Consider the following 10499-nt stretch of genomic DNA (forward strand, 5'->3'; position numbering starts at 1 on the left):
AGAGAGAGAGAGAGAGAGAGAGAGAGAGAGAGAGAGAGAGAGAGAAGAAGGAAGAAAAGATGTCCTAGAGTAGGGCATGAGACTAGAGGTAGATAAAAAGGAAGATTTCTTAACAATAGAGTCTATTAAACAAGGATACTAGAATGAACAGAGGGGTAGTGCTGTTTTATATATATATATAATAAAATATGCAATTTTATTCTCTGGAGAATCTTTAAAAATGCAGTAGATTAGGGGCAGCCAGGTGGCGTAGTGAGCAAGAGTGCCAGCCCCAGCATCGGGAGACTTGGGATCAGTTCTGGGCTCAGATACTCGGCACCCGCACAAAAATAACTGGCCATGCAACTTAATCCCGATGGTTTATTAAAAAAATGCAGTAGATTTTCAACTGTATGATTATATACATCTATTCCATAACCTCTAAAAATTTCCTTTCTAGTTCTATATTTCTATGTCATAGACTTCCCTTTTTCCTATTCCCAGTGTCTCTTTGATTCCATTTTCCTTCTCTTAGTTTTTCTGGCTCTTCTGAACAACATCACCAACAAAAAAAAGATAGTGGAGGGATGTTTCAAGATAACACAAAACTAACATTCCCTCGTAGGGGTTTAATAAATGCTCACTGAATAAATGGACAAACAAATGAATGAATAATGTTCTTATTAGCATTCTGAAATTTTGCCCTTGTACCATGTTGGCAAAGGTCTGAATGGTGCTAGTTGCCTGCATTTGTGTTTGCTTCTGCCTCTAGTGATTGACAGGAAGTGCTATTTCCTGTGGTGCTAGATAGGAGTGATGAAAGAGAACCAAGATTGTACTGAGATTAAGGGCATGAGGTAGTAGAAGGTAGCAGGGAAATTATCTGCACGTTCTTTATTATACTGGTTTGACCCAAAGGGAATTAGAGAGAGGTAATAAAATTTGTCAGTTCTGAGTAGATCAGGACCAAATGGGTAATTCTACTAAGAAAATATGAATGTTAGAAAAAAATATGAGCATGAATCAGTGGTTTTATTAATTTGACCACATCATAATCTAAGGAAAGTAAACCTATGGATTTGCAGAGTAAAAATAACTTACTTCTGTCTATTATATGAAATATATATTAGTTAGACCTAGTATCATATTAATGCTCAAAAAAGTTCAATAATAAAAACAATTAAGTGTGATATTTTAATGTTATTCGAAATGTGAGGTTGTCAGTTTAACAATAAGAAACACATTTTCTTTTCATTTTCTGCTTATGTTCATGACCTTTGAATTACATTGTCTTTTGTGACAAAAATAATTTATGTGAACAGAAAAAAAAACACCTCGCAAGAAATTACACTCTACTGTTCACATTATAATGTATAATGGGGGATCTGAACTCGATACTTTCATCCAAGAAGTATATATATATAATATAGATATATATATAATTTTACATGTAATTAATATATAATTTTAAAGGCAACACAACACTATTTTTTAAAATCCTTAATAAAAGCTCTAAATTATAAAAATGCACAATTTAAACCAAATTTAATAATTTAACATAAAGATTCAATGTGGCTCTTTCAAGTTGAACACCAATATCAACGACTTATTTTTTAAGGATGATAATCTTTTTTTTTTTTTTAGAAACACATCTATACAATGAAAGAGTTGAATCAGTTTTTTAGTTTGTACTGAGGTCAATAAAAAAGTTTTGACCATAAATAAAATTGTAAAGACTCAAATTCCACTTAGCATATCCAGGGTAATGTGAAGATATATTCCCTAAAATAATAACAACTGAATGGTGTTCCTCTGAATCTAGCTAGTACAGTAAACATATGGTTAAATGGTGGTATCTGAGAATAGGATTTAGATTTCTGGACCATAGTTTTACATACAGGAATGATGGTTGCTTAGACAGAGATAGAGTGCACCAAATGAGGGCTTGAACACTTGGAAATCTGAATTGGAAGGTTTTATGCTAAAAACAGATGGAGAGGTGGAGAAAAACTGCCCATATATTATCTGCTACAGTGGAGACCATGGAGAGTTGTAGGTGATCCAAATGTAGAGTATCAGTAGAGAAGACCAGTAATTCACAAGGCCCAAGAACAGAGCTTGTAATAAAAAAAACCCTGGTTTTATTTCTCTATGCACAATTAAAATGACCTTTCTGCAGCTTTGAACACTATTGCCTATTCTATCGTCGAAAATAAACTCTCCTTTGCTTTCTATGACACTTCTCCTTCTTAGTTTTACTCCTCCCTGGCCTTTCTTAGTCTCTTTTATTAAGCCACCATTCTTTTTCTAAACATCCCCTTAAGATGTTATCATGCAGGAGCGGAGTCAAGATGGCAGAGTAGAAACAGGACCTCTGCAGGTTCCAGCTTCCACCTTCCCCAATTCATGTAAAAGGGGACTCTGAACAAACTTTGGAGCTACAGAACCCATAAAATGACACAGAGAAGCTAACTTCCTGCTGAGGACAGCCCAACAGGCTGGCAGGAATTGGCCAGCACTGCATTCTGGGAGCCAAGCCCAGCTCCACTCAAGGTTTTAGCCCCAGGGCGGACCTGACTAGCCCCTGACTGGAGGGACTCTAGATTACCAGCAGCTGTGGCCATTTCCATATTTATCAACACATAGATGCAAAGGACAAATTGAGAGATCAGTGCAGTGTGAACTTTGGGACCAGTAGGTGGGAGAGCACGGGCCACTGGGCCACATTGCAGCTTCAGCTCCTGGCCTGCACACTGTAGGGGGACCAAGTGACCAGTCTGAGGGGAAATCGCTCTCGCTTTAACATGCTTGGATCTGGATTGCAGTCTAGGGTGGAGGTCCTGGAGTGTGTGACCAGCTTGCCAGAGCATGTGGAGGCTTCAGAGAGGGCACCCAACTAATACCTCTAGCAGCTAATAAAACCCCACTGTTTGGGACAGAAGCTCCCCTGTCTGGTGGCAGACTCCTACTGTGGCAAAAAGCCCAAAAGTCAAGTAATTGAGTGGCAACATGACCAGGCAAAGGAAGCAAAACAAACAGAAGAATCCAACATTAGACTCTTATTTTGGGGACAAAAAGGATCAAAGCATGGAACAGGAGGAAGACAATGAAGTCAGAAGCCCTGCACCAAAAGCTTCAAAGGAAAATACGAGCTGGTTATAGGCCATGGAGGACCTTAAGAAGCAGATAAAAGAAGTGGAAAAAAACTGGGAAGAGAAATTAGAACAATACAAGAAAATTATGAAATGAGAGTCAACAGGCTGACTGAGTAAAATCACACCTTAAAAAGCAGACTAACTCAAATGGCAAAAGAGGCTCAAAAAGACAATGAGGAGAGGAATGTCTTAAAAAGCCAAAATGCCAGATGGAAAAAGAAGCTCAAAAGCTCAATGAGGAGAATCATTCCCTCAGATTTAGAATGGACCAAAGGGAAGCTAGTGACTTGAGGAGAAATCACGATGCTGTTAAACAGATCCAAACAAATGAAAGAATAGAAGGCAATGTGAAATATCTCATGGGAAAAAATCACTGACCTGGAAAATAGATCCAGGAGAGATAATTTAAAAATTTTTGGACTACCTGAAAGCCATGATCAAAGAAAGAACCTAGAAATCATCCTCCAAGAAATTCTCAAAGAAAATTGCCCTGATGTTTTAGAACCAGAAGGTAAAATAGAGGTTGAAAGAATCCACCTCCTGAAAAAGATCCCAAAAAGAAAACTCCTAGGAATAGGATAACCAGGTTCCGGAATTCCCAGATTAAGGAGAGAATATTGGAAGCAGTCAGGAAGAAACAATTTGAATATTGTGGAAACACAATCAGGATAACACAGGATCTGGCAGCTTCTACACTGAGGGATCAAAGGCCTGGAATATGATATTCCAGAGGGCAAAGGAGCTGGGATTAAAACCAAGAATCACCTACCTAGAAAAACTGAATATCATGTTTCAGGGAAAAATATGGTCATTCAGTGGAATAGAGGACTTTCAAGCATTCTTAATGAAAAAACCGGAGTTGAATAAAAAATTTGACATTCAGATACAAGAAGCAAGAGAAGCACGATAAGGTAAACAGGGAAAAGAAATCATAAGGAACTTATCAAAGTTGAACTATTAACATTCCTAAATGGAAAAATGATAATTGTAACTGATGAAACTTTTCTCAGTATGAAAACAGTTTAAGGGAATAGAAAAAAAAATATATATATATATGTGTGTGTGTGTGTGTCTATATCGGAGGGTATACGAGCATATGAATATATATGTGAATGTGTGTATATATTTACAGGTATACATAAATAGAGGGCACAGGACCAATTTTATAGGAAAGAATGATACTTAAAAGGTGAAATTAAGAGGTGAGAGAAGAATACAACAAGAGGAGATGGAGAGAGACAGAATGGTGTAAACTATCTCATTTGGCAAGGGAAAATGGTTACAATGGAGGGGAAGAATAGGAAGGCAAAAAGGAATGGGTCAACCTTATTCTCACTGAATTTGGCTCGGGGAGGGAATGAAATACACACTAAATAGGGTATCTCACCCTACAGGAGAGTGGGGGGGGGGAGGGGATCAGAGGGGGGATGATGGAAAGTAGGGCAGGCTGGGGGAGAGGGAAGTTGGAAGCATCCACTTTTGAAAAGGGATGGGATCAAAGTAGAGAATAGAACAAGTGGGAGCTGGGATAGAAGGGAGGGCAATATAGTCACTCTTTTACAATATATCAACTATGTTAATGTTTTTCATAAGCTACACATGTACAATCTATACTGAACTGCTTATTTTCCCATTAAGGGTGGATGACAAGGGAGGAAGGGAATGAATCTGGAATTCAAAGTTCTAAAATCAAATGTCTAAAATTATATACATACACACACACACTATTATTAATACTACTTTACATATAATTGGGAAAAAGATATACAGGCACTGGGGCATATAGATCCACCATGCCCTACTGGAAATGCCGAAGTGGGTATGGGAGAAGATATAGGAGAGAGCAGATTAGAGGAGGGGAGATCCTGTGGGACTGCTATTCTGAGATGGTGGGTAGGGTAAAAACAGGGAGAAAATTTGTAACCTAAAATCTGGCGGAAATAAATGATGCAAATCAGAAGTTAATAAAGCATTTGAACTCAGAAAAAAAAGAAAAAGATATTATCATACATACTCTTCCCTTTGCTCCGTATTCTTTTCCTTGATCATATGATCATTACCCTTCAGTTCAAATTATCTCTAAGCTCATATAAAAAGAGGGAGAGATTAAGGACATACATGTGCATTTATAGTACATGTACATATACATATATGCATATGTATATGTGTGTATATATACATACATACAGATACATATACACACAAATAAATGTCATCTCTCTCTTGAACCTAGCAATGCATTACCTCTTGGCTATCTCCACTTGAATATATTCTCTCAAACTCAATGTGTCCATAATGGAACTCAAGCCCATCTCCTTCCTCCAAACTTTCCAATTTCTAGTGATGATATCAGACATCATAGTTCCAGTCATTACAGATTTTGACCTTGAAGTCATCCTTTATGTTTCTCTCTCCCTCAATCCTTATATTTAATCAGTTACCAAGTGTTGTTAATCCTACCTTCATTAATCTCATATCTGTTCCATTTTCTACATTCACATGCTCTCTTCCCTGGTTCAGGTCCTCATCATTTCTAGTCTAGGCAACTGCAAAAACCTATCATTTGGACTCTTCTCTCACTAGAATTACCTCCGCATTACTGACAAATTGATATAATTAAAACATAGATCTAAACATGTTACAAAAATCTTCAGTGGTTGTACTAGAATAAATTCAAAATCTCCACCTGGCCCTTCACATTCTGGTTCCCACCTACATCTTCAAGTCTACTTCATATTATTCCCCTTCATGCACTTTCTATTCCTGCCAAACAAGACTGTTAACTATTCCCTGCACATGATTTAGAAAATATATCAATTTACCGTCCTGGAAATAAATTTCAAATTTTGTGAGAGAAGTTACTAAAAAAACTCATAGCCTACACCCCTGCAAATATCTCTGCTGTTATAGGCTACCTCAGAGATATGGAAGATTCAGCCCAGACCACCACAATTAAGCAAATTTGATAAAGTAGGTCACATGAATTTTTGGTTTCCAAGTACATATAAAAATTATCTTTACACTATGCTATAATCTATTAATTTGCAATAGTATCATATCTAAAAAATGTACATATCTTAATAAAAAAATACTTTATTGCTAAAAAATGCTAACCATCACCTGAGCTTTCAATGAATTGTAATCTTTTTGCTGGTGGAGGGTCTTACATCAGTGTTGACAGCTGCTGACTAAGCAAGGTAGTGATTGCTGAAGGCTGAGGTGGTTGCAGCAATTTCTTAAACTAACACAACAATGAAGTTTGCCACATCTATTGACTCTTCCTTTCACTTGAACACTTAGAGGCCATTATAGGATTATTAATTGGCCTAATTTTAATATTGTTGTGCTTCAGGGAAGAGAGGCCCAAGGACAGGGAGAAAAATGGGGGAACCCCCACTCAGTGGAGTAGTCAGAAAACATACATTTATCAATTGAACATATAGTCTTCTATCAAGGTGGTTCCTGGCACCGCTAATATTAGAAAAATGATGTCAATAGACTTGCTTGAGTTGCGATAAACCTTCAATTTGTAAAAAAAAAATACAATATCTACAAAGTACAATAAAGCAAAGTGCAATACAATGATGTGAGCCTGCATATCCAAAATATCTATGACAAAAAGGTCCTAAATATATACATAGCAGAAGTCTTTTTAATTTTTTATATTTATTTATTTAGTATTTAACCTTTCCCCAGTTACATATAAAACCAATCATTAACATTTGTTTGAGTTCCAAATTTTCTCCCTTCTTCTCTCCCTACCCTCCACCCCTCACTGAGAAGGCAAGCAATTCCAGAGGTTATACATGCAAAACATATCCCTAATAGTCATGCTGTAAAAGAAAGCATAGAAAAAAAAATCAAGAAAAATAGTCTTTTAAAAAGTATGCTTCAACCTGTATTCAAACATCATCAGTTCTTTCTCTGGGGATGGATAGCATTTTTCATCCTAAATCCTTCCAAGTTGTCATGAATCACTGTATTGTTGAGAATAGCTAAGTCATTCACAGCTGACCATCTTACACTATTGCTCTAACTTTGGACCCAGTACATTTCACTTTGCATCAATCCATACAAGTCTTTCCAGGTTTTTTGGAGAGCATCCTGCTAATTATTTCTTATAGTACAATAGTATTCCATCATAATTACATACTACAACTTGTTCAGTCATTCTCTAACTGATGGGCATCTCCTCAATTTCTAATTCTTTACTCCCAGAAAAGAGGTGCTATAAATATTTTTGTATATTTAGGTCCATTTCCTTTTTGTTTTTTTTTTATCTCTTTTGTGATACAGACCTAGTAGTGATATTGCTAGGGTCAAACAATATGAATGGTTTATAGCCCTTTGGGCATAACTCCAAATTGTTCTACAGAATGGTTGAAAAGTGCATTAATATATCATTTTTCCCACATCCTCTACAACATTTGTCATTTACCTTTTCTGTCCTATTAGTCAATCTAGGTATGGGATAGTACCTCAGAATTGTTTTAATTTGCATTTCTATAATCAATAGTGAGTTAGAATATTTTTTCATATTGTTCTAGATAGCATTAATTACTTCATCTGAAAACTGATTATATCTTTTGATCATTTATCAATGGGGAATGGTTCTTATTTTTTATAAGTTTGATACAGTTCTCTATATCTTACAAAATTAAGCCTTTATCAGAGGAACTTGCTCCAAAAAATTTTTTTCAGTTACTATTGCTAACTGTATTTTCCTCCATACTATTTCCCCTACCCCTGTTTAATCTATTCTCTCTCTCCTTTCACCCTATCCCTCCTCAAAAGTGTTTTGTTTCTGACTACACCTTTCCCCAATCTGCCCTCCCTTATATCACACCCCCCTTCTCTTATCCCCTTCCCCTCCTACTTTTCTGCAGGGTAAGATAGATTTTTATACTCTAATGCCTGTGTATCTTTTTCCCTCTTTGATGAGAGTAAACTTCACTCACTACCCCTCAACTCCCCCCTTATTAAAACTTTGAGCTCCAAATTTTCTCCCTTCTTCTCTCCCTACCCTCCACCCCTCACTGAGAAGGCAAGCAATTCTAGAGGTTATACATGCAAAACATATCCCTAATAGTCATGTTGTGAAAGAAAGCATAGAAAAAAATCAAGAAAAATAAAGGTTTTTTAAAAAAAAGTATGCTTCAATCTGTATTCAAACACCATCAATTCACTGTAAAAACTTTTTCTTGACTCTTTTATGTGAGATAATTTACCCCCATTCTACTTCTTTTATGTGAGATAATTTACCCCCATTCTACCTCTCCCTTTCTCTTTCTCCCAGTATATTCCTCTCTCACACCTTAATTTTATTTTTTATATGTCATCCCTTCATATTCAACTGACACCTTTACCATCTGTCTACATATACTCCTTCTAACTACCCTAATAATGAGAAAAGTCTTATGAGTTACAATTATCATCTTCCCATGTAGGAATGTAAACAGATTAACCTTATTAAATCCCTTATGATTTCCTTTTCCTGTTTACCTTTTTATACTTCTTTTGAGTCTTGTATTTCTAAGTCAAATTTTCTCTTCAGCTCTGGTCTTTTCATCAAGAATGCTTGAAAGTCTTCTATCTCATTAAATATACATTTTTGCCCCTGAAAGATTATACTCAGTTTTGCTGGGAAGGTGATTCTTGGTTATAATCCTAGCTCTTTTGCCCTCCAGAATATCATATTCCAAACCTTCTGATCCTTTAATATAGAAACTGCTAAGTCTTGTTTTATCCTGATCATGGCTCCACAATACTTGAACTGAATTGGTTCTTTCTGGTTGCTTGCAAATTTTCTCCTTAACCTGATAACTCTGGAATTTGGCTATAATATTTCTGTCAGTTTTTATTTTGGGGGTCTCATTCAGGAGGTGATTGGTGGATTCTTTCAATTTCTATTTTACCTTCTGGTTCTAGAATATCAGGGCAGTTTTCCCAGATAATTGCTTGAAAGATGATGTCTGGGTTCTTTTTTGATCATGGCTTTCAGGTAGTCTGATAATTTTTAAGTTCTTTCTCCTGAATCTATTTGCCAGAGTTGTTTTTTTAATGAGATATTTCACAGTCTTCTATTTTTTTATTTGTTTGGCTTTGTTTTATTGCTTCTTGGTTTCTCATAAAGTCATTAGCTTCCATTTGCTCCATTCTAATTTTAAAGCAATTCTTTTCTTCAGTGAGCTTTTGGGCCTATTTTGTCATTTGATCTAGTATGTTTTTCTTCAGTATCTGTTTGTGTGTGTCTCCACCAAGCTGTTGACATTTTTCTCATGACTTTCTTGCATCACTCACATTTCTCTTTCCAATTTTTCTTATACCTTTCTTACCTTATTTTCAAAATCCTTTCTGAGCTCTTCCAGGGCCTGAGACCAATCATATTTTTTCTTGGAGCCTTTGGATATAGGAGTGTTGACCCTACTGTCTTCTTCCAAGTGTATGTTTTGATCTTCATTGTTACAATAATAACATTCTATACTGAGAGATTTTTTCTATTGTTTGCTCATTTTCCCAGCCTATTTCTTGACTTTTACATGTTTGTTAAAGTAGGGCTCTGCTTCCAGGGTGGAGGGCACACTGTCCCAAGCTTCAGCGGCTTTGTGCAGCTGTTTTCAGAGATACTTCCAGGAACCTGTAAGTTTTCAGTTCTTGCAAGGTGGTATGATCTAGGGAGAGGTGTTTACTCCTCTCCTGGCCTGTGCTCTGGTCTATCAGCAACCACAAGCACTCTTTTCTGCCCTGGAACTATGAAGAGGGTTTCCTCTCCACTGCTGTGGCAAGCTCTTCTATGCAAGTGCTCCTCCTCACCCTGGGACTGCCACCCAGGACTGGGACCCAGATCTGAGTATGGGCAAAGCAAAAGAGTCCTGCCTCCGTGCTAGCAAAGAGACCCCGGTAATTTCCTTTTGACCAGTTGTTCAAGTTCTTTAGTATCTATGGGCTGGGAGCCCCAGAAGCAGCCACTGCTGCTTCCACTGCCAGTGCCAATTCAGTCACTGCCAACGACTGTTCCTGGCATTTGGGGGCCAGGTTGTGCTGGCTGTGCTTACCTTGGACTATACTCCATTCCTGCTCTGGCATGACAGACACCTTCTTGCTGACTTCTAAGTTGTCCCTGGTGTCTGTGGGTAGATAGGTCTGGAAACTGCCACCGCTGGCAGCCAACCCTAAGACCTGCTCTGGACTTGCTTGGCTCAGTCTGTGCTGGTATAACCTGTGCTGGAATACACTCCTCTCTCAGCCTGATGCAACAGACTTTTCCTTCTGACTTTGTGTAATAGTAATGGCATTTAAAGATACCCCTGTATTGGCTTGGTTTTTGGTTTGATTTTGTTAAAACCCAGAGCTTGTTAATCCCAC

At 37.3% G+C, this 10499-nt stretch overlaps 1 protein-coding gene across 2 annotated transcripts in view; it reads right to left on the reverse strand.

Moving 5' to 3' along the window:
• EFHC2 (EF-hand domain containing 2) overlaps positions 1 to 10499 on the reverse strand; it is a 276255-nt gene that overhangs the window by 116660 nt on the left and 149096 nt on the right. The window lies entirely within an intron of this gene.

The sequence above is a fragment of the Petaurus breviceps genome, unplaced genomic scaffold (genome assembly GCF_028583685.1).
Source record: "Petaurus breviceps papuanus isolate PSGF00001 unplaced genomic scaffold, PetGlider_PUasm1.0 90700, whole genome shotgun sequence".
Taxonomy (NCBI): Eukaryota; Metazoa; Chordata; class Mammalia; order Diprotodontia; family Petauridae; genus Petaurus; species Petaurus breviceps.